Genomic DNA, 26,220 nt, shown 5'->3' with positions numbered 1-26,220 from the left:
TGTCATGTCATCTCCATTCACCCGCGCTTTCACGCTGCTGTCACACTCTCGGACAAATCTGAGCGGTTAATCTACTCCAGCTCTACATGGAAGCATTTAGATAAATCTTGCAGTTTAATCTTAAAGAGAACCCGTCACGGAGCGTAGCGTCGGGTGAATAAATCCACCTGTGACGACGACAGCTGTTGGATACCGATAGTCGCGCGTGGTTTCTACTTTTCTGTAAACACATGCAGAACCTGATAAAGGTGTCGCAGACAGCGTCTTTCAAGACATTCCTTCACGGTGCGCTGCAGAGGTTAGGTTAGGCGAGGCTTAGTTAGGTTAGTTTATTTTATGATGGTGATGAAAGGTAGCCTAATATTTACAAAGAAATTTGTGATCTTACTGTACACATAGCCTACATTTCGAATTGATATGTTCTCAACGATGGCCCTGTTAAGAAAGTTAAATTCGTTTAAGACAAAATATTCTAGACCAAGGCTACTCTATCAAATTATGGAGTTACTGGTAGGGACAAATGTAGTAAAATATCTAGTACGGTACTCCTGATTCAATAGGCATTTAAGTATGTACATGATCGTCCAACAAATAGTACAAAATCGATTGGTATACAGGTTCAAAAGTATATCATCACTCCAATAGTGTACGCTCCTTTCACATTCTGTCAGCCACAGCACGGGTTGAAAAAATATTAAAAATTGGTATGGTTTGATTCTGAAAAAAAATCATTACTACGAAGGTGCAGATCAATCTCTAGCACTTAATCGAGTGTTTAATATTATCTAACCCAAACTTTGGGAACTCATATGAGAAAAGATTATGCAAAATGAATTGACATAAAGAACCCGTATATCGAGTGTTTTCTTTAATAGTGCTGAAACGGAATTTAAAATTCAAATCCCCAATGTTTTGACTGATTTCTTCAGGTTACATCGCCTGCAGGAGGACCAGAGTCCAGGGAAAGCTGCCGGCAGCCCTGAAAGGTCGTCCTGCTGGTTATCAAACCTATTGTCTTTTTGGCAATCGCTGCTTTCTTCGATCCTAATCAGCGTTGGCGTCATCAGAGTAAATATGCTGATCCGTAACAATGAACCTCACGATCAGGAAATCCAGACACCCAGATGGTTCGACAGATGCAAACACAAAGAAACGATAAATTAATGCGCTTCCAGAATCGTGGTTCTTTTGGGAGATCGAATATAGGGGCTGGAAATGATTTATGTATCTTTTGAATTGACTTGTAATCAATTATTTTTTGTAAAGAAATTGAGAATTGATTTACAGATGAAGAATTTATGTGGAAGATGAAGAATTGCGAAGTCACTTGAAAAACTCACTTCTTACCTTCACATTGATAAGCTGATAAAACCAGATCAGCTGCGCAGTTGTCACACTGCGCAATTAGTCCGCAATACAAGTCTCAATAGAGCTCATTAATCTTCCGGTCACATCAGCGCCACCAATGGCCCTAATTAACGGCAACTTCACTCTCTAGCGACGCCAAGTCAGTCCGATCCACTCCATTCTCGATTGACGAGCTACGAGCTAGACTGGAGCGAGTTAACTGCAAATTGGTCCGGGTCGAGTCACGATATGACAAATACCAGAGAAAGTCGCGGACTTAGGCGCGGGCGGCACCTTACCGAGCGACAAATAGCGAAAGTGAATGGCTAATGTTGAGCGAAAGATGACAACGCACCACGCCCGCAACGCGACGCGAACGCAACGCCGTGATCATCAAACGCGTCCGCCCGTGTCGTGATGACTCTGGTTGGAAAGGAATTCGAAAGGAGAGTAAAATTTTGCTCAAGGCGTCACACATGGAGAAGGGCTTCTTCGTTCGTGACGACAGTGGAATAGATTCAGATCGGATCTGATAATGGAAGATATACCTTTTCTTGCTGAGAGCCTTCAATTGATTATTAGTGTATTCTGCAGAGGCTGTGAATGCTTGGGCATTCTGGAATAGTTGAATGGGAATAGATCAAAAGGACATGATAAGCCGTTACAAAAATTACCTTTTAAATATACGCCATAGACGCAGTTGTTACATTTCATAATCTTACAACAATTGCTGACTAATTTGGATTATATTTTAACGTTAAGTTTCAACAATCTACCATAGTTTAGTCAATGTTCTACAGTACGACACGTAGGCCAATTCTAGAACTAATCTGCGTTGCACACCAATCAAACTTTGCAAACCAAAGGCCATACTCGCAAAAGCCATTTAACCAGCCACTACCCACATTCTCTTCCAAGTTAATGTTCATTTAACATCCTCATAGCTGTTTCCCGCCTTTATTGGTGCGATCATGCCATATTGGCGGGAAAGGGCAGGCATGTCTTGCGTGGGCCGTCACGGCTCGCGGTATTCAATTGTTCCATGGTTAGCCTAAACGGTCTCCGTCGCTTCGTGACCACTTTCATCCGCCAGATTGCTCTAGTATCACCAGCTCCAGGGGATGACGTACGCCAAGCCTGAACCTCAATATAGATTAACCGCAGAGATAGGCATACTATTTCATTAAATCCTGTTTGTCAGTTTTTGGAGCATAACATTGTTATATGGGTTATATGGCCGTGAATAGTCTGATAACCTATTCGCCATACACTAGTGCCAGTACTATTATACACGACTAAAATATTTTATTCATACATTCCCATAATAAACGCATATTGCTTTTTGACTTACAAAAATGACGGAGTTGAATCATTTGAGCTATGCAGAGCCTTTCTCGAAGATGGTATCTACATTTTCAACTTATGATTAAAACCTCAAGTCTTAAAAAACAGAGCTATAACAGTTGTAATTTATGAGGTTTCGTGTTTTAGTCTTTTCAAAAAAGTTAGATGAATGAGGTAAGTAATATTACTTGAGTTGTAAGCCTATTACGTTGAAGGTATCCGTATTTGGAGTTTTGTGAATCGTCAAATTCATGTTTTTGGAGTTAATCGTCAAAGAAACGGAGTTTTCTAAGTAGTGAATTATCGTGGAGACACGTTTTTAGCCATTATCGCCTAAGAAACGCATTTTCGAGCTAACCGTCGGAGGTACGAATTTTCGGAATTGTGATGTGGAATGTCGGACCTGCACTAGCATCGTGGGCGCAACAGCCAGCAAGCTGCAGCCAACTAGCCTCTGGAGCTCTGGAGACACCAGATAACCTACTGACCTCCACCTCCAGCGGCGGTTACGGAATAATTGAATGTACAAAGGAACTGCCACCACAACTTTGTGTGTAAATAGTGGTACATGTAAACCGGAAACGACCCGTTCCGGGTACGACGGCGAAAGGGGTCTAGTTCGCTATTTATTTCCACCTCGCTACTATAAACTTGCGGACTTTTTGTTGCATAATTCAAACCGGAACGAGTCGCTTTCTTGGCTTTTCTACGACTCTAGCGACGTGGCAACAGAGATGTCATCAAAGAATAAATGTATGCATTTAACTTCTAACTTCTAACCAAACCTGCGCACTTTTAAATTTATGGGAGTCAAACCTGTCAGTGAAAGTTCGCTTCCTTTTTCTTTCTTTTTTAAATGTGTAGATTACCTACTAAACAAAACACACACTTAGTCAACTAGTTTATGCTTTCCTTAAGATGCAACTCCTACAATACCAAAGGCTGTGTAATAAAAATATTTAAGCCTAAAAACATCACTGATTATCAATCAACTTCTGTAGTGCTGTTAAGTTCGCGAAAATGTTGTCCTGGTCTAGCTGCCAATGCATCTGTCAATAGTTATTAACTAAAACATATTTTCCATCAAAAAATTTGTCTTTCATGAATACAAAAAAATATCAATTTAAATGCTAGGCAAAACAAGTGATAGTGACAGTGATTGTGATAGTGGCGATAGTTTCCACACCCAAACCTATTTTACACAACAGTTTGTCGCGTCCTACTGCCCACAGCTTTCTACCCCAACACGAGGTATTGTAATGATTCCCATATTGGGAACATCGGATCTCCCAGCGAATGCGGAAAGGTCGGCGAGCGATAGAAGTCTAATAAGGATAAGGAGTCCCACGGAACTGCGACTCGCAACTGAGCAGGATCTCGTAAACGATCTGCATAAACTGTTCTTTCAGTGTAACAGTTGCGTTTTAATAATGATTTCCAAACAACAGCGACTTGTGACTGGGTAAAGTCGTGTGATTGTAATCTGAATTGACTATTCTTTTACTGTGAAGGTTACTTTATGTGGCTAATAAGGAAGGAACTGTCCCAAGGAACCGCGACTTGATTTTATCACTAAGATCTACATAAACTGTTCTTTTATTTATTGTATCAGTTTATATGACTAATAAAGAGTTCCAAAGAACTTCACAAGGAACTGGAACTCGCAACTGGGCAGGATTTCGTAATTTTCATGAGCATAAACTGTTATTTCAGGGGTTTTGTTAAATTTATAAGATGAATGTAAAAGTGAGCCACAGAACTAATGGGAATTATGCTCTATAACCTCATGATCTCTACAGTAACCTCCTATTAGCTTATAAATATACGACATTTTGTTGTAATTTATTTTTATTAAACTGTACTCTATATTTGTATGTCATTTCGTTTTAAAAGATACTATATAGCTGATGTACCCGTGCTTCGCAACGGGAAGATACCGCCTAATTCTAACACTTGTTAAGTAGTTAAAATTCATAAACAAAAAGCCACAAATGATATACAAAAATGTATGACATACATTATAATTGTCCCACTGCTAACATTGAAATATATCAATAACATAACTTTTATAACTTACGGTTACAGAATCTTTCTTTATTTCCATAATCAATTGCATAGTTTTAGAATAAATAAACCTACCCCATAGCTGTGTAAAATGTTGTATTTAATTTATTTGGATCAGCTGTCTGAGATTGTGAAATAAGCATTTGGCAGTTATGATTGTTTACATTGAAATTTCAACGCAAAGGTAAACAAATAAATCGTGAATTTTCTCATGCTCCCTAATATTTACTTTTAAAACCCTCACCTCAAAACTTTGGACATCCAAGGGGGAGAGGAACTCAGCGAAGTGAATAGACTTACATTCATGGATATGTGGATCTTTGTGCTTTGAATGTACAGTATCGGTAAGTATTTCGTCGTTGCAGCTACATAGACAGACAGACGCAACCCACCACCTCAATGTTATAATAGTACAGATAGATTTCATTTGTTTACGTTTGGAATTTACTATTTGTATCCAACTTTTACAACAATAGCATTTGCAATAGAATCATTGTCATGTGTGCTCATAGAATCAAAATTGATAAGTGTAACATCAGACACCATTAAACCGGGTGCTTACTCTTTCATTGCATCAGTTTAAGTCCACAGTACAACTGCTGCAGCCTTTCACCAGCTTCCACACTCTGGACCCTTCACATGCATCATAGTCTGTCAAACAAGGCTTTATCCTTTCTTTTACCTTTCTACAATCCCAATCAGAACTCAGAAAGTTGTGTAATTTATATCCTTGTTATTCAACGCACGGTATCAGATATTAACCGTATTGAATCTGAAATATGTTAAGCCGAATGGCCGAGTCAACTTTCCAACATTTTATAAGAATCTAGGACGTTTAACAAACACATTCACTTTATTCTTTCTGATAGAAGTCTAGGTTGATAATCTATGACAGCGGATGAATTTTAGAAATTTGCTCAATACACATGGTTAGGGATGCAAAGGAAAATGGCTTATTTTCAGATGTGTAACCCCACAGTTTCATGAATTATGGGAACCGTCCTCTATTTTGATTTCCTGGGATTGGACCTACATACTTTGGTGGAAACTGGCCAAATAAAGCTCATTTTATGTGGAACAATTGTATCACACGTATTTGTGAGTTCTTGGGTTGGAGATTAGGAAATTAATTGTTTCGGTCGATAAACGTATTCAAATTCGTTACCTTTCGTATTGGTTGGTAAAAATACCTCATCACCTAACTTACAGTTTGCAATGGTGGATGGCGGATGACGGTAATTTCAATAAATGTTTATGAGGTCCTGTAACTGCAAGATGAGCATGTCACGAACAGGCGAAAGTTTAAATTTGTCTTTCAAATAAAGTATTTGAACATTAAAAAGATCCAATCAACATATTCCGGTTTAGGTATAACACAGTCTGGCTAAAAGCTGTTCGAAGAAAATTATTTGAAACAATTTAACAAGCACAAAACAATAGTATTTACAGATTTGGCGTATATTGATCTAATGGTTCTATGTTATACATTTATTTATTTTTTTACATATTGATATCTGCATTGCTTTATTCATTGCATACATACATAGTGCTACGGTTTATAAGTTTTGCGTCAACATGTAATTTTGATCCCTAATTTTCACCTTATTCAACTCATCATAATAAACAACATAAGTGAAAACTAACCACATGAAGTAAATACATAAAAGTAAACATTTCCCATAAAAGTAACCGTTAAAGAGAACATGAGGTGAAAGTAGTCGTAAAACTGTAACTGTTACGATCAATAATTAAATACTTCCCAGAAAAAGCGGAAATGGTCGTGAATTGAAAATGTAAATATGGTAAGTTGGACGTACGAAGACCTAGGGCGGTCATTCGCTCATAGAAAGCGCTTGTCTCACAGTAGAGGCAGGAGGCAGCGGTCTACAAGGGCAGAAGGGTACTTCCGACAAGGGCAAGGGTCAGATTGGAAGTCAAACATATCTGCGGGGGAGATACTAGAAACAATCTGTTAGATCATTTATCTCTAAACTGCTTGTAAACAGACCTTAGGCTTATGTCCTAGATACGGGTTACTTTCACAAATTTTTGTGATTGAAAGTAGGACTTAATTGGGCTGTAGCTATGTCTTTGACTGTATACAGTACAGTACATACAATTTCCATGTTAAGGTTTAAGCCATTTCAAGAATAGATAAAAGTGAACTAAGTTGAATTGGGATAGTCAGTTCGCTGGTCAATTCTTATGTAAAAAAAAAAAACAGATTTCTGTCGAACACCACCAAGTTTTTAATCACGCCAAATTGACATATTTGTTGGAAATTCGGAATCATTTATGTCACATCGACTATTAAAGTACCTAATGAAAACTACAAATAAATATAGAATTTTAGATATAACTTACAGTAAAGATTAATTCCTAAGGAATCTGGGCTTCTCATACTGAAGACAACCACCCTCCCCCCTTTTCAATAATGAAAACTTCCGATCACATTTAACACTGTATTTATTTCTTAGGCTTTGGTGAAAAGAACGGATGAAATTGTTATTCTGGATACAGTGAAACCATTATTCTGCAGTTTCCGAGAAAACTGATACAGTACTTTAATTCCAAAACAACGCCCTAAAACCCATTTACTCAACTACTTTACTTATCGTTCTGGAAGATTGAAAACGTAGAAATCTATTCCCAAATCTTAATAGTAATGCCTTTACTGACCTATCCCAAGGACTCTCTAAATGATTCGTCTTTAGCCACGAGGGTGTCTCACATTCCACGTAGGTTAATTGCTATTGTAGCTGTATAACGAACAACACGGATAACAGATTTGTTATGGTGGCGGAGGTGACAAAAAGCAATCTTTCACATTAGTCATGGCAACGTAAGTGTTAGTGTAGGGTCCTCTTACGATCAGCTGATTAGGGATAGTGCAGCGACCCTAGCGGACAATAACATTACTTGATGAACAACAAGTTACCGTAGATTATTCCATTGACTTTGGATACTGCAGAAATTAGGTTAAAAGATTAAAATTTTTGTCAGCCCATAAACTTTTGTAGCTTTAAAATACCAAGCACATTGCATAGGTTGTCTGTACATATTAATTGTCTACATTGTCCTAATGTAATTGTCAGACATAGCAGACTAACAACTAACGCCGTGTACCTCAGCTCGGCAAGAAGCGCATCGCATGAGAGTATCTACATTGCATCTCTGCTATGCAGGCGTTACGGTAAGCAGCATTTTAAGCGTTGTTGTCAAGTAATGTAGCAGGTTGAAGTTTAATTTCAACAACAGTTTAATGCACACTTTTAAAATTCCTACCTTAATTTGTCGTCGGGTGGCTGGAATTTAATGGTATGAAGTACTTTTCTGAGTACCTTATATTTTTGAATAATCGTTGTTCCACATAGATTTATTAATTCATAGTAATTATTCATGAAGGGATTTATGAATTTATTCATGAATAACAATGTATAGGAATTTAAAAACATCTTCATTAAACTATTGATAAAATAAACTTCAACCTGCAATATTACTCGACAACAACTCTACTATTATACATAACTACATTTTATGTGGTTTGTTGTTGTTCTGGATCGGTATGACAATCAATAAAAGGTTAAATTACCTGTGTCCGCTGGTCCATCCTAATGTACATCCTAATACAGGAGATGCATTTCGGCGAAATTAAATTGCCATCATCAGTCCTAATATAAGCTTCCCCATTAGGTGCGTCTTGGGGTTTTTGAAACACATACACGAACTGTACACCTATACACATGCCGAATAAAACATAAATACATGGTATGCCTACTTTTATTTTTACTATGGACATGTAGACGCGCGTCGGTCTTGTGCCGAGTCTCGACTGAAAACGCTCATTTAAAAAATGTAAGTTCCCCAGCCATATACAACACTGATACAAGGTCTTTTTCCCGATTATCAAAACTCAAGAACAATTTTATACACAAAGAATCTCCATTTTCATTTATGGTTACCCTACAAATTATTGCACTTGTGATTAATTAAATCGGTTATGTAAGGAAAAACTTTGTTAATCTTACTTGGTTTGGATTTGCTTTCAAAATGTGATCGGAAATGGTTGCGGTATTTGTAAACAACATTCAATGTAAAAATATCAGTGACAGCTAGAAGAAATAATCTTGATTCGAACAGCTGTTCGTTATTTCATAGATTATGTGATAAACATTGGGAGAAAACTTTACAAAAAATCGCACAAAATTGGGTTTTTAAACATCCGTCATTTTATTTGCAAAGTAGTGACGCCATATTTTAATGGCTATAGACAATCTCGCCAATCCAGTGAATACATTAAAATGATTTGGAACTTGAAGGGAATTCTCGTTTTTCAGGAGAAGGCCGCGTAAAATGCCTCTTGGGCCATGACAGACAGGAAGACAGACAGACAGACAGACAGACATAAATTTAGATGAGACTTGTTTTGGTTTCTTTGATAAAATGTAAAAATAACCTAAAAGTTTATGATTCTGAGCAATGTACAGACAAAACTCTAATTTTATTTATATAGATAATTATAATAAACATTACATGCTAGAACTAGCTATCGTCACATGTTATATAACCACAAATATTAGAAGACACGATGATGCAGCAAGATGCAATTGAAAAAGGCATTTTATTCTGAATCGTTGTGAGTTGTCACGTACTATGAAAACCATTTTTCTTTATGTTTAGCATATATTTTTAGCAACAAAATAGGCACCTTTCTCGTGAATTTTTGTTCTCTCGCTAACATAATCGCAAAATTTAACCATCGCCAAAACATTAACTAAGTTAGCATAAGTTTGGGGGTTTCGCTCGTAGGCATTATAGTGTTTGCCATCACATTCCCCTTTTTGTCGGTTATTGTTGGTCTCACACCACTCTATCAGCGACTCTCAGGTTGTATGATTGGTTGGACGGACTGCGGAATTGAAATTCCGACGGTCCCATTCTACAACCATTAACATGAGGCCCGGCCACGGCCGTAATTGTCATGTAGCCGTTACAAATTGCAACCGAAATAGCGTTCTGAGTGCCATGTGTGTATGCAGCTTACAAACTACTGTACAGGAAAGAAGGAAATTCATTTATTGGCGTCATCAAAGTAGCCCATATTTGTGTAAACGCTAAGTAGCTTGTAATTATTGTGAACGTTATTATTTAGAGTGAATGCATTTTAAAACCAATCATATTGGTTATCTTTGATATATTTACAAAGTTGTGATAATGTGATTTAGCTATTACAATGAATTAGATGCACAATAATGTAATATCAAATTCTACTATAGAGTGTAGTAGTCATTGAAGACTTAAGTGATAAGTGTGCAGTTGACAACACGAGTTGTTAAGACCAGTTACAGTTCAATTAGTTATTAATGATTGTAGGTTGTTGTTGTTAGTGAGTCAACAGTTAGGTCTTAAAAAGACGAAAGTGAATGCATGTCAACTCAACAATGATAAATAAGTACATTTAGTAGAACTAGTAGAATTTATAAAAGAAGCACACTTATAAATTGTTGTATTTAAATGACGAGAACAAAAAATAATTATTTTGGTCTAGGTATCCATCAAAGTAATGAAATAACAAGAAATAAATAAAATAAAAAAAAACAGACCGCCCTCTGCAATAAGCCTGACAAACTTAACATTATCTCCAAATAATCCATAATTTTGAATGGTTTAGATAATGTCTATGGTATTGGTAAACTACTCTGCCACTGTCATAAATGTTGTCAGACAACGGGGATTCAATAACTGGGAAAACCGCGAGACAGCGTAGATCCTGCGGAACAAAAAGAGACTTTCAGAGATGCTTTCCCTCAGGACACGACGTGCGACGTGCAGCCATGTCCTTGGTCCTGGCGAGGTCCTGCGCTGCTATGTGACACGGATATCGCTACGTTGTACAGGCAGAACAAGAACTTGGCAACATTCTTGAAGAGTCTAGAAGACGATAGGAAGAATCTAGAAAGAGGAAGGTTCTAACAATCCTAAGCATAGCTGGACAGCTGAGTGGTTATAGCATTCGCCTACTAATTATCAGGTTGCCGGTTCGATCCAGAGAAAAGTCAGAAGTCTTTTTGATGATTTTAAAATGTACCCAGCTGTACTTGATCGTTTGGATTAAATACTCCTGGCTCAAAAACAGCTAGTCTTAGTCAGTAACAAAACTATTAAAGACTTCTCCAATCCATACTACTAAATCTCAGTTATTTGAGTTAAATCATACCCATTTGCGCCTCATTTTAACTGGCATTAGGATTACTTCATACTTGACAACCTTTCCATATATACGTATACACAGAGTGAAATGCAGAAACGTGTACTAGCTCTCATGAGCAGGTTAGTCACCCAACGCTAAATTAAGAATGTGAGCTGAACAATAATCCGATACATACTCGGTCCTGAACTGCTTCGATGAAGTCAAGTTCGCTTTAGCATTGATTAAAGGATTAGACAGATTAAAGAGTACCTAGGTCTATTCTTTTTATCTATGGTTATAGAAGATTAGCGAGGGTAGGATATGTGGTCGAATTCATCCTTACTGGTCAGCAAAGAGAATCTGTTAAGGATATTTATTATACACTAACGGGAAATAGAATTTATTTTTACCTGATTCCTAACATCAGACCGAGTGGTGAGTGAGTGTAAGTAAGCTAACACAGTGTGGTAGTTGCTGATGTATAATGGTGTCAACTCTCTGTCATTATATAGTCATCTTTACACTGTGTCTCTTTCTTGTTAGAGATAGCGGGATCGTCTGAATGTGATTTTTTTCTATACAAGTATAAAACAGACTTCGCCTTAATCATTGCTTGTTCAAGTGTTGATGTTCCGAAAACATAAATATGCCTATGCCTTTCGGTGTTTTCGAAGTGTGAAATAAAACCTCCAACACACGACTTGCTGCTGTAGAGAGAGTTCATGTAGCCCTAGGAATTCCTACTAGATCGAGAACTGTGCTTATGTTTGATGAGGAATAGCGTCGAAACCGTCGTTTAAAAACTGCAGAAAAATAACTAATTCATAATCTATACTTATTTAATACGCAAGCAGGTTTTTTGTGACAATTACTCCTCCGAAACTACTGAACCGATTGACATGTTTTTGGTGTCATTGGAAAGAGCGTAACGTGAAGTTGTGCAGGAAACTTTCTTTTTAGGGAAATAATTAGAGAGTGAGGCCCTGGGGCCCTTAAAATTTCGTATTTATCCATAAGATTAACATGGGAAACAAAATTTGTTATGGAACTCCAGCTGTTGTCAGAAATTAAAAGTGAAATATTTATTGATGGTATCCATAGTAATAAAGAACAAACCCACAAAATTTAAAAATGTAAACAAGCAGAACTAACTGTCAAATTAATTTTGATTTCACAATTCCACACAGCTGGTCCAAATATATTAAATACTGCATGATTATTAGAACAGGAACGGTATGGATAATAAACATAAATAAAATATGTCACTCGCCTGAATGTAAACATTTAACATTGATTAAATGGAACTGTCAAACTATATGTTAATGTCATTAGTATATTGGATTCTTTCAGTTACGTCATTTGTTGACCGAGTCTGTCCAATATTTATAAGCTGCTGTAATAATATTTTACAGGAAATAATTGTTATATAAATTCATGGATAAGTAATAATTTAAATTCTACAATCATAGCTGTTATTAAAATTGTGTATCCGCAGCAAACCTTCAGACTAAGCGAATTTCCATTTACCTGGATTAATTTCTACAAAGATATTCCCTGAAAATTGTCATTTTTTTCCCTATTTAAATAACATTAAGTTAATTTTAATATGAGTACCTAGGTTTGCTGCTACAGGGAAGGTAGGTGTGTTTTTGTTGAAATGTTGATAGCTTAGTATGATTGTTATTGGTTTTCAAATCCTGTAATACTTTACAATTGCTCGAATTCGAGCAACATGAACACTAGTTCAAACTTAATTTACAATATCAATCATTTATTGTACAAACCACTTTCCGTCCTGAATTTCCCTCCGGTTAGACTCTAGCGCACTAAATCTCATGAGGTTTTAGGAGGAGGAAGTTTTTAAATACGTAGAACGCTATCCTAGCCCTAGAGACCTACCAAGACACTGACTGCATTAAACTATCCGGGACTCTACCATCGGGAAACGGAGCGTGTGCCCTGCACTCAACCCCGCACGCGTGCCATCTGTACCACTCTACAAGAAGTGAGATGTTATTCTTTACCCACCACCTAAATTGTCAGCTCCTATCGTTAATTCCCAAAGCTCCGATAACGCTAAACCTATTTCTACAGATGTAAACAAATAGATCACGTCTTTTATTAGGGGTTGTTCTCCCTCACTTGGTTTTATCTTATTTTCTACAGCTTATTCGTAGTCATCGAACCACTCGACCTTAAAAGACAGAAGCTCGCCCTCTGAACACAAGCCCAACAGCACTCCACTACACTATCACTGAAACAGCTGATCATATGGACTCCAAGTAGCCTCTCATTGGCCGAAATTCCACACATGACGTAGTGGGCCACTACGTCGTCAATGGTACGTGTAACTTACGCAATGTTGTCCCCTACTTTCTCTAAATACCACAGCATAACTCCTACATCGCCACTGTATCTGCCTCTGCCCGCGGTCCGCGATACGTGCTTTTGGTTGATGGTTGTGCAACAGTGACATTTACACCTGTAACGGCTCCACGGTTGGAACAGTTACCGATGTACCAGCTACCTACGTCCGACATGTCGCAACACTTCCGCCACCGTGACAGCACCAAAAAATCGCCACCAATTATACAAAGGAATGCGAAGATCGTTGGATGAATTTAGTTAATCCACACCAGGGAGCATCGCATCCACAGTGCATGCTTATAAACATCCACAATTCGTGAAATCCTAGTAGCTGGATTACAGGACGACGTCTCCGTCCCAGAATTATTGGATAATCCAGTCAAATGAAGTACCCACGATTACTAGAAAAATACCGGTATGGATCATAAACATAAACAAATGACGTTTTTGGCCCGGAAATAAACATTATTTTACATTGCTTAAATGGAACTGCCAAAACATATGTTCAATGCTATTAGTATAGGATTCGGGCCAACAACGTCATTTGTTTATGTTTAAGATCCATACCGGTAGTACCTATCAAATAAAATAAACGCTTTTTATACACAAAAAATCATGGTTAAGTGATATTTAGTACAAATTGATCATCTTAAGGCACAAAGAGTCTCCGTTTGTTCTTAAATACATTACATAGCAAGTTGTTGAAATGTATTCATAATTTCATAAGATAGTAAAAGGTTCAAAAATTGGGTAATCTTCCATCGAAACAGCGCTCATTATGAGCGCAGCTCGCTTTCGGATAGGTTAGCAAGCAGGTGTTAGGTTTTTGTAAAGAAAATTACTAATTAAAAACTCCCAAAATTCTCGTAAACACGCAAAATGTGCGAGAGTTGATGCCTCCAACCGTTAAACCGCAGAGAATATAAACCAGGCCGAGCGAGGCCTAGGGTGGTATAGGCCTACATTGCGTATGCGATAGCAAACGCATATTACTACCACGAGTTACAATCTATATATATAATTCCGTAAGTCAAATTTTTGTAAAGAAATTGTGAGTGACTGGATCGTAGAAGGATGGGAGGGGTCTTATTTTAAAGGTCTTGACGTGAATTTTGAGGGAAAACTATTCATTTTTCTTATTTTTTTACCATAAATTCGCAACAGAATAAAACTTTTCCCATTAAAACAACATGGGGTTTAATTTGTTTACATCTTTTGAAATTAAAACAGCTGTGCCACAGATTTGAAAACAGTGATCAATACACACATTTGGTTTACTTTTAGCCAGTCAACTATGAAATGTATACTATAATAAAACTGAAATATTGAAGATTAGTCGGAAAAACGTCTGCATTCTTTGTTTATATTTAAATCATATACTCAAGTTTCATATTTTCATGCTTTTACGTTATTGTCGTGTTAAAGGAATAAACGACATAGAATAAATATTCTGTATAAATAATCAAAGAGTCGAAATTAAATCTAACTTCTGTTTTGTTTTTATTTTTAAATCATATGTTCAAGTTTATTTTAAATGATGTTGTTTTCTTTATATTTCTACACATTTTAAGGTTAAGGTTGTGTAAATATATACAACTAAAATAACCTATAAATGTTATTGGTTCTAAAATAGTGTATTTGCATTCCTTCTTAAATAAATTTTTTTAGTGCAGTGAATATACAACGTAGAGTAATCATATTCGATCATTCTTTTATAAAATCACCAGGGATTCAAGATGTTTTGGTATGTAGGCTGCTGATATTCTTTTCATTATAAGTACTGTAATTAATATGAACGCCAGGGGAATACCACAAAGGCGGGGAACTGTTCATAGGAATGACAGTGCGCGTAGGAGAGCAAGAGTAGATAATGACGAACTTAATCAAGATATGTTACAACCCCTTTTTAGGAGACCCATGGTAGACGAGAGAAATGTAAAGATCCATGATGCAGGATTATTGGACCAAGAGTGCATTCAATGTAGTGCTCTTCATTTTAGAGAAGAACTAACGAATAATCATTTTATGACATGTTGCCATAACAGACTTATTAACCTTCCTCAGTCAAAAACTAATGTAGAACTTAAAAGTTTGTTTGAAGAGAGCCCACAACTGTATTAATTCATTCGACAATGCAACAGTGCGATGGCTTTTGCTCATTTTTCAGCTAGTAAGAAAGATATTCCAGGAAAAGGACCATACTGTTTCAAAATTCAAGGACAGATTTATCGTTCAAGCTCAGATTTGCTGCCTCAACATGATGAAGACCCCGTGTATGGCCAATTGTACATTATTGACACATCAACAGCAACAGAAATTCGTCAAAGGCGTCGAGAAAATAGTGACTTAAAACCTGAATATTGTCAAAACTAGCTGAAATTCTATTAGAAAATCCATTTGCACAAATTTACAAAAGAGCTTCGGAAGAAATGGTTGTACAAGGTGACAGTGAATTAGAACTTAGGTTTGTAGACAGGATAAATATGGATCGTCGTAGGTATAATAAGCCTACTGCAGATGAAATTGCAGGCGTCTTCAATTCATCTGAAGGCGAACCTCCAATGAATTTTTAAAATTCCAAACAGGGAAGCTTTTATTTATCCTCATTAACCACAAGACCAAAGCTACCTTAGTAAACCAGTATTTATTCACAAACAATGATTTGTTTGCTGCCTTTTCATGTTAAACCACTGGAGTGATTCAAATTATTTATTGAAAATGACATCAACAAAAGCAAACAAAGAAGAACAACAAACTGGTTTTTACACAAAAGATATGGTGTAGGGATGCCTATTCTGACACATAGATAATGTTATTCTGAGTTTGTTTAAATACCGGTATTGCAAAAAGTTGTTTTACATTTGAGCTTTTTAGGGACTTATGTCCCTACAAGCCACTAGTGTAAAATATAACTATACTACAACTATGTAGAATATTTGTCTATCCAAATGAACACTGCATAAGCAGAAACAGCTAGACTAAACTTATAACAATCAACCGTTCGTCGTATGAACCCGTTGATATCGTGGTTTCACCGTTTTTATGCGACCACTGTTTTCAAATCGACAAAAAAGGGAATAAGAAAATCTACATCATGGTGGTTAGAAGAGTCGTCAGAGACAAATACACAATTATGTCTAAACTAGCAGAGTACCCGTCCTTCGTACGGGGTTGGAATATAAGTATAAAATGCTTATTGCAGTTATACTTAAGCTTTGCGATTGCAAATGGGTGGAGGACGCAGTTTGATAAAATTTGCTTTTTTAAATTTACAGTATTCTATAGTATTACACATCTACCATAGCCATAATGTTCTACCATTTCACCAAACAATAGAGAAAAATAAATTATCAATTCGCAAAATATCACAAATTATTCATGAAATGAAAAACATAAACATAACTGTAAACAATCCTACTTTGACAGTTCTCATTGCGAATCACAGTTTTTTGTTGCTGCTTAGTTCAAATTAGCTGTTTTCATAAATGCAAAAAAATATAGTGCTGCACCCTGTTGGTAAATCTTATAACTTTTTAATGCTTTTCCATATCATAGAACCAACTTTTTTAGTTGAAACAGCTGACTAAATTCTTTAATTCCCTTTAAATATGAATACTTATAAGGTTAACATGGGGAATTACAGAGCCACTGGGGCGGAGCCCGAAAGGATTTTTGAGATAAGAATATGCCTATATGTTAATCGGGAATGTAAGCTATCATCATGCCAAATTTCAGCCCAATCCGTCCAGTGGTTTATGCTTGATTGAACTTCAAACAAACAAACAAACAAACACACAAACTTTCACATTTATAATATTAGTAAGATAATAATATTTATAGCGGCCGGAACAGGATCAGTGGTCAGTACTTAAAGTGTGGTCAGTTCATTGTACTAAAGTAATTTTAATGCTATGTTGGACTCATAAAAAATACAATTATATCTTGTAGAGCACGTTGTCCAACACTAATAAATAATAAGAACAATGTACAGATTAGCTATTACAAAGATAAATTAAATTAAACTAAAACATAATAACTTACATGAAAAGGGGTTCTTCGTCATTATGCAGAGAAGTTGCAGCCACCTGGAAATTATAAAATTGTTTGAACAGAGTAATATTTATTTGTGTAACTAGTGTGCGAGCAGCAAAGGTACTTTGCACACGCACTACACATTATATTTGTCCTACAGTAACTATAAAGCGTATAAATAATTAGTTTTTCAATCACTATACAACGTTTTTAGGTTAGGTTAAATCCAAGCGTTGAACGAAATGGGAAACGCTGCACCAGTTGATCGTAGTTTTATTATGAAGTGTTGCCAACATATTTTCAAGCGTATACGTATTATGTGCCTAATAAAAGCACGCTGTTTTGTGTTGTTTGGTTGGAATAATGAAGTGCGGCAAAAGTAAGTAAATGCAGCAATTAGCAACTTTCTGTACTATAATCAGTGCAAGGAAGGCAGTACCCACTTTGTCAGGTGACTGTAGGAAAAAATATTGATATTACACTATACTACCTGCCTGCTTCATAGGTAGATGGCTATTTCATAGGCCTACATTTTAAATTTTACTGCAAACGAGAACAATTCTATAAAGGTGTCTGTGTCACCCTTCATCTCTGAAATGAACATTGTGACGTGTAAACAGTGCAAAATCTTACTAATATTATAAATGTGAAAGTTTGTGTGTTTGTTTGTTTGTTTGTTTGAAGTTCAATCACGCATTAACTACTGGACGGATTGGGCTGAAATTTGGTATGATGATAGCTCACATTCCCGATTAACATATAGGCATATTCTTATCTCAAAAATCCTTTCGGGCTCCGCCCCAGTGGCTCTGTAGTTCCCCATGTTAACCTTATGAGTATTCATATTTAAAGGGAATTAAAGTATTTAGTCAGCTGTTAAACTGAAAAAGTTGGTTTTATGATAAACAAAAGCATTAAAAGTTATAAGATTTACCAACAGGTTGCAGCACTATTATTTTTTTGCATTTATGAAAACAGCTAATTTGAACTAAGCAGCAGCAAAAAACTGTGATAAGCAATGAGAACTGTCAAAGTAGGATTGTTTACAGTTATATTTATTTTTTATTTCATGAATAATTTGTGATATTTAGCAAATGTTTTTATAATTTGTTTTTATCTATTGTTTAGGTGAAGTGGTAGAACATTATGACTATTGTAGATGTGCCATACTATAGTATACTGTAAATTTAAAGAAAACAAATGTATAAAACTGTGTCCTCCCCCATTGCAAACGCAAAGCTTGAATATAACTGGAATAATCATTTTATACTTATATGCCAACCCCGTACGAAGGACGGGTATGACTGCTAGTATACTTATAATAACTAAACCAAAAGTGTAGTTGATATATTTCACAATCGCTATGATTTCCAGTTGAAGATTTTAGTTCTTTCTTATACTAGGGACGTAATGCTAATGCTTGAATAACAGCTGAGGAGGGTTCGAACAATGAAACGTGATACCTGAACTTCGACAGCTGCCTTCCTACTCTTAGTCTCCCCCTGTGTAACACTGTAGGGCAAACCATTGGATACAAACACAGTCCTTAGTTATCGCTACAACTGGTTCTATATAACCATTGAACACAAATTTTTAAGTCCTCTAGTCAACACTACATCCAGGTCTATAACCTGCGCTAAGTAATGGTCGAGTGGAAAACTATATTGACAACTTCTCCACCAATTTGAGTGAGTTAATTCACGTCTCACTTGAATTAAATTGAATCTGTAGAAAAACTCACGAGTCTACATACAATACGAGTGAAATTAACGGCAAGAGCAAGTCACTGTATACAGATTATATCTTTTGCATTATAAAAAGGATTTTAGACTTCCGTAGTAATCACTTTGTCTAAAAACATACTTAGCATGTACTCGGACTGTATATTGAACGAGGGTGTTTAGACGTTTAAGCCTCTCTCATAATGTCCAAACCAACATGAGGTGTAATAAAGTATAAAACTAATTTAAGAATATCATAATGTCAAACTGTCATAATGTCAAAGAGTTAAAAAAAATCACCGAGATTAGTCTGCTAATGTCTAAAACCATAGTTTTTAAAAATTTAATGTTGGTGTTCTCAGACATCATGTAAAAAGAAGATTATGGAATAAGGTCTTTTTCAAGCATATACATTAATATAATTTAATGTATAATAGTGGATACATAGATTTATTTAAAATCTGACAATCTGTTATGACAATGGGAACCATAAAGGTTCCCAATATTATATTCGAATATTATATTAGCTCTCTTTGTTAGAGAGCAATTAGCATGATGTGAAGTTATGCCATACGGCGATAGTGTAATTAATTAATGAGTTCTACGGTTATTATTTTATCTCGTTTTATAGTCAAGAATACCAGGGTTTAGAATACCAGCTGAATTAACTGAACGACAACTTGTAGGACAAATCTAACGAGCTTTCAAAAAGTGAACACAGTTTTACCAGAAGACACAACTACCAAAAAGACCTTCAATCACAAAGTGATTATGAAATGAAATGAAATGAAATGAAAAATGAAATGAAATGAAAAATGTCTTTATTTAAGAGGCGAAGTTAGGACTAGCAAGTCCTCTCTACCACTTAACCTCTAAAACATAAATAAACTAACCACTTTATAAATAAAATTAAATAATCTAAGGTACCATATTATAAACATGTTGAAATTAAATTTAAACCCAAAAAGTCCATTCATACAAGCCGCCAACAACCCGCCACACCAGCGCCAGAGACTCACTCATGCCTGCTACTCAAAATCATAGATTTTATCTCTGCCCCAAACCTTGCACGGTTCTCTATGGATTTTATATGGGTTTATATGGGTTTTCTATGGATTATGAACGTTTCCAACTCCAGTATCTTCCCCGACAACTCTCTGCTACCTCTCTATTCTTGGTTAAACTTCTTTGGAGTCCGATCCTACTTGCTATGTTGTATCAAGTTACCTAAACATCGATGTTTTCCCACATGAAGATGATACATCGCCTTCGTTCATATGTGACGATGTGGTGATCACCGCAATGGGAATGTAGTCTGTCACCTGGTCGTGATGAAGGGTTACGTCACGGGGGAGGGAGAGGGGTGGCCGGGGGAAGGACAGGTGCGTGAGAGCGGAAGATGCGGTCTGGACCGGAACAGATCATAAGTCACTCCGGTCTGAGACAAAGACGCCGACAGACTGGACTGGACTGAGGAGCTGGACTGACGACAGAGATGGATGTCTTGGACCAAGGATCAAGGTTGGCCTTGAGGTTCGTTTGACCATAGATAAAAGGACTCCTTTTATCTATGGTTTGACACTGTATCTGAAGGCGAAGAGATCAAAAGTATATGTATCAACGTGATTGAAATAACCTTTCATTTTTTATCGTGGGATTTTGTTTTTGCAAAAATGCTTTTCAAGAGCTGCCCATACAGAATTCAGATATTTGCTAAGATTTACTGAAATGGTGAGGCGGGCGATGTCTTCATTGAATGAAATAACTATGACGTAGGCGGAGAGGTTGAAGGACTTATTACACTACAATGTATATTATAGTTAGTAAGAAATGTTATTCATTAATAGTCATTTTTTGTCAACCCAAGCCATCAAATGCACCTCAATTAAAGAAATCTTTTTGAATCTTTATAATGATTAAATTCAAGGACAAACAACATAAAAATATGCTTTTAATGTGGAAACCTCTTTACTAATTTGAAAAACTACATCACCAGCAGCTATCGTAAACTGTAGGAACCTAACTAGGCGGTAAACAAGTTATAAAGAAAACGATCACGAACGACCCATTAGTCATCCTCAGCCTTGGAACACCTGAGACAAGGATTACACTTTGAACACTAAATCCAGTCTTCAATCAATCAAGGAGAATTTAACAATGTAACCTCGCACCAGAGCGTAAGATGCGATTTATTAATACGTAGTGTGGGCTTGCTAAACAATTTTGAACAACAATGCTGTTGCAATGAAACTATAGGATCCCCGGAGTTTCACTGAGGTAGTTAGTCGCCACCTAGGTGCGTATTTAACCTTTGACTATTCAATGATTTAAACCAAATATGAGTGAAGGAGTGTGGAATGGAGTGAGATGATCTATGTAGCTTTGTTATTTACCAGCTGTTTCAATAGCCAGGATAATTTATTTAAAGCCCAATAATCTCAGCTGGGTCCGAATTCAAACCATCAAAAAGCTACACTTTTTTCTCAGGATCGAACTGGCAGCCATATAATTACTAGTAGAGCACTATAACCACTGAACTACCTAGCATACTGTATTTTCGTGTTGCAGGTGACATAGCTGAGATCATTTAACGGAATAGTGCCGATGATCCAGCTACCAAAAAATAGTAATACCTAGGAGTAGCCGACGCAAACGAACACCTTCCAGTGGTTTTTGTAAACACAAAATAAGAAAGTCTCATCGGTGAATGGATATAGATATGCTAATGATGGATTGATCCAAGACTGTCCTGTAGAACGAAGAACGAGGATTACATTTCACGATCGCACGCTATTCTATTCCAGAAACTCGCAGTTCGGACTTTTTACTCGATTCGTTGCAGAAATGGATTCCAAACGCAGCAGTGTGTTGGTGTGTATCAGTTGACCATATCACATAACACTCAGTCAGTGTTGGTGTTGTGTTCTGTTGACCACTCTCACGGTTAGTTACTGTACAGTTACACTATCACTGTCTCTCTCTCATAGACATTCTACCTTGCCACTTGCGACATACCGGTTATGTCTACTCAGTCCAACACTATCATACGTCGCATATTGTACATGAAGAGATGTTGGTTGATGTATCATATTCAAAAATTGAGATGGGGGACACCATCGAGGTGCGTATTTAAGACCAAATATGAGTGAAGATTGAGTGTTGTCAGCTTTGTTACTGGCTAAAACCAGCTGTTTAATTAGCCAAGACTATTTTTCTGAACCCAAGATACTAAGGATAGCTGGGTCCAGTTAAGAATTATCTACTGACTCTTAAATCCAGAAAATTGCTGTCCTTGATCACTGTTGTAAAGAACCAGCGGATTAAGTCAGCAACAAAACTGCCATCTCATTCATTCATCCTTCACCAATCACCTCAACATGCGCACCTTGGTGCATCGTATCATGTTGAGGTGATTAGACCTATGACCTAATCGATAAAACATTAACCTACTTTCATAAATTTAATTTAACCCCAGATTGTTTAAATTTTAAAAATTACTACTGAGGATTGGAAAAACAGTTAACAACTACTTAATTTGAGTTATTTATGTAAAATCTATTTTCTTTTATAATGAAGTAAGTAGTCTTCATAGGATGTGGCTATTTATAACTATTTTGCAACCTGAAAAAGTGTGACCTTTCAATTTGAGAAATTAACGTCCAAGACAAGACCTAAATCAAGTTTTTACGTTTTGCTAGCTAAAATATGAAAATGATTCGAATGTTTTTCTCTAGAATTAGGCCTAGCATATGGACACAAAACAAATTGACCATTCAAGTTCATTTGTGAGGCTGTTGCCTATTAAGAAATTTAATGCTGTAATTACAAAATGGTTAAAAAGTAAGGCTTTCTACACTGTAGATGAATTTTTAGACGCTAAGACTGATTGTATTATAGACTGACTGTGATGTATTTTTGCACTGACGATGCCTTTTGTAACGTTCTGTTATTTAATGGCAATATTTAATCTTGATTCTTGATTCTTGAAGTTATGTGTGGTATTTTGGTATTTGTCTTTGTAAGATAATATAAAATACTAATAAATGCTGCAAGTAAAGAATGTGTTTATTATTCAACAAGAGTCATCATCACCACAACAACAAACTAAATTAGAAAACATATGTTAAATGCAAAGGCATATGAATGACACTACATCTCCCCTTCCTCATTATATTTACTCATATCTTATTGGTGGTCTGATAGTTCTGCTCGATCTTCTTATTCCATCATTGTGGTTTGGCTGCACCCTCCTTCCACGGTAGACATCGTCAGAATCATCATTCTCTTTTCTTGGTAGGGGAATGAGATGCCATCTGTTTCTTCTTACATCATTCCCATTACTCAATGACACTATGTAGGATCGAGGTAGATTGGTTGTTGTTCTTATGGTTCCTTTCGCACTTATATCTTTAACCCAGACTCTCTCTCCTACTGTTCAAGGTGGAAGTTCTTTGACGCCTCTTCTGTTGTCAAAGTTTTTCTTGACTCTGTCTCTTACAGTTTCGAAAGGATTCTATTTGATCTTTTCCAACCACTTGAAAGTCGTTGAGAGAAGGTAAAGTTGTTCTTAGTTTTCTACCATACAGCAGCTCTGCAGGTGATAACCCCGATTCCAATTTGGTGGTCCTGTAAGCTAATAAACCGAGATTGCGATCCGGACACTTTAGTAGAATCCTCTTGGCTATAGATACAGCGTTTTCAGCTTCTCCATTCGATTGAGGAAAGTGTGGACTACTAGTTACAGCTCTAAATCCGTACTCTTTTGCGAAACCTTTGAACTCGTCAGAAGTAAACTGAGTACCTCCATCTGTACGAATTTCTAGAGGGATCCCGTGTCGTGCAAAAATGTTTTTCATCCTTCCAATAACTGCCGCTGAAGTCAAAGTATTGAGTTCGATGAGCTCTAAAAATCGTGAGAAATAATCTTGTATTACCAAATACCAGTTTTGGTTACATTTCAAAATATCTGCACATAAATGGGTCCAAGGCTCTTGAGGAAGCTGTGTAGACATCAGAGGCTCCTAAGTGTACTTCCCATAACAGAAACGTCTGCCCCAGAGTCCATCTTAAACTCTACTGGTTGACTATTTACCTTTACCACTACACTCGGACATTCACCCTGCTTAAAGTTTACTTCACCTAAATGTCCTTTTTTTGAATCAATGGAATCGTCTGAGTCAACTTCCTTAATCTCTTTTACCTCCTTTGGTTTGTTTGGACAACATTTTGCAAAGTGACCACGAAATTTGCACTTGGAACACTTTTCTCCAAAAGCAGGACATTCCCGAGGGCCATGTGTTGTTCCACAGCGACGACAGGAAAATGTTTTAGTAGTTTGAGCCACACGTTTATTATTATCAAAAGGTTTTGAACTTACCCCAAATACATCTTCCCTGGATGGTTCATCTCTAATTACAGCTTGCTGTTTAGACATTGCTTCTGCTTGACGTACTCTCGTGATTGCCTTATGAAGGGTCAATGACTCGTCTAATTGTAGAGACTCTGATAAGTTTTGGTTATGAACACCAATAACAATTAAGTCTCGTACCAAACTGTCCTTGAGCTGTCCAAACTCGCAACATTCCGCGAGTTTGTGCAATTCATTGACAAAAGCATCCACCGGTTCACCTGCACTTTGCCTACGTTTTAGAAATTTAGCTCTTTCGTAGACCAAATTTCTTTTAAGGCCTAAGTACCTCGCAAAGGCATTTACTACATCCTCATAACTTAACTCTTTTTCTTCGCCTAGTCCAAATGTTTCAAAAAGACCTTCACCTTCCTGCCCTAAAGTATATAAAAGGGTGCTTATTTGAAACTTACTTCTATGTCGTGGACCAACTGCCTCATCTCCAGAATCTTCAGTTGTAAACTCGTCCTCTTCCTTTTTTGACTTTCTAGAAGATTTCTTGTTAGGTCTTGGCATATTTTAAATGTTTATTTCACAACCTGACACCATGTAAGATAAAATAAAATACTAATAAATGCTGCAAGTAAAGAATGTGTTTATTATTCAACAAGAGTCATCATCACCACAACAACAAACTAAATTAGAAAACATATGTTAAATGCAAAGGCATGTGAATGACACTACAGTCTTAATAAAAAAGTATTTACATTTTTATTTACACAAGTTTCCTTTTATACATCAACAACTTCGTCAGTAACTGAGTAGTTACATCACGCAAAAGTCCAACTTTAAATAAATCAGCAATAACTTTTCGTCATTGGTCGGTTTGGTGTCAAGGAGAGCTGTGGCTTGTTGTGGTCTGCACCAGTCTTATATGGAGTGGCAGCTGGTCTTACCATATACTGATATACCACAACACACCAGCTCATAGACCATAACACTCGTCCATCTTGGTACTACATCACAAGAATAGTTTTCATCTTATGAAAATCTAGCATTAGACAACCAACAATACCTATGTATACCATCTTCAACCCTTCTGTGTAAGACCACCGATGGAAGATTAAAGGGAAGCCCCAATTAAAAGCACCCTCGTAGATGCAAGGGTCGATGCATGACTCATCGACGACATGATCGATACCGGTGACATTGGCCGTGAATACTGGCCTTGGCCGGGCGTGACTGCGTGAGTGTGACGTCAGCTAGCGTGTCCGCCGTCACATTCATCACACACCCTGTAAATGATCTTGTTAATGTGCTCAGCTTATCACAAATCCACCCCTAGAACGACCGGTGCGTGACGGTAAAGTGAATATATTTTAGAACAGGACTGCAGTCTACATCGGGTAACTTGCTAGTGTAGACAGCCGATGCAAATTGAAATGCAGAGGAAGAAACTAAAATGTTTTTAGAATGTTACTCAATTTCTTTTTCAAAAGCCGTCCAAACCTTCCAAATCTTTGTGAATTAAGAATGAGACCAAGTTCAACTAACATCAAGTGTCACTTGAAATAGCAATCGGAGAAGCGTATTTGACCAAACCTATCTGTGCTTGGTAATCAGCGTAACCAATAACTACATGTTCTATTAGTCATTTACACCTCGTCTGTTACAATAATGTGGAACAGTTGATGGTTGATAAGTAATCAATCAGTTAAGTAAATCCAACTATTTACGTTTACAAACGAAGTCAATGATGTAACTTGCTCGTTTATCAAATAATTAGGTAAACTATTCTTCGGCCAAAA

At 36.8% G+C, this 26,220-nt stretch overlaps 1 protein-coding gene across 1 annotated transcript in view; it reads right to left on the bottom strand.

Annotated features, from left to right (window-relative positions):
• The window catches only part of LOC128991621 (uncharacterized), a 403,846-nt gene that overhangs the window by 364,458 nt on the left and 13,168 nt on the right, over positions 1-26,220 (bottom strand). Inside the window, exon 2 of the mRNA XM_054414670.1 lies at positions 17,354-17,397. The gene's annotated coding sequence lies outside the window, so the exon portion shown is untranslated. The remainder of the gene's footprint in view (positions 1-17,353; positions 17,398-26,220) is intronic.

Source organism: Macrosteles quadrilineatus, unplaced genomic scaffold (assembly GCF_028750875.1).
Source record: "Macrosteles quadrilineatus isolate MER2022 unplaced genomic scaffold, UCM_ALF_1.0 Scaffold_4__1_contigs__length_99947679, whole genome shotgun sequence".
Taxonomy (NCBI): Eukaryota; Metazoa; Arthropoda; class Insecta; order Hemiptera; family Cicadellidae; genus Macrosteles; species Macrosteles quadrilineatus.
The sequence above is the reverse complement of the archived record's forward strand: the minus strand, read 5'-3'. Positions and strand labels throughout refer to the sequence as shown.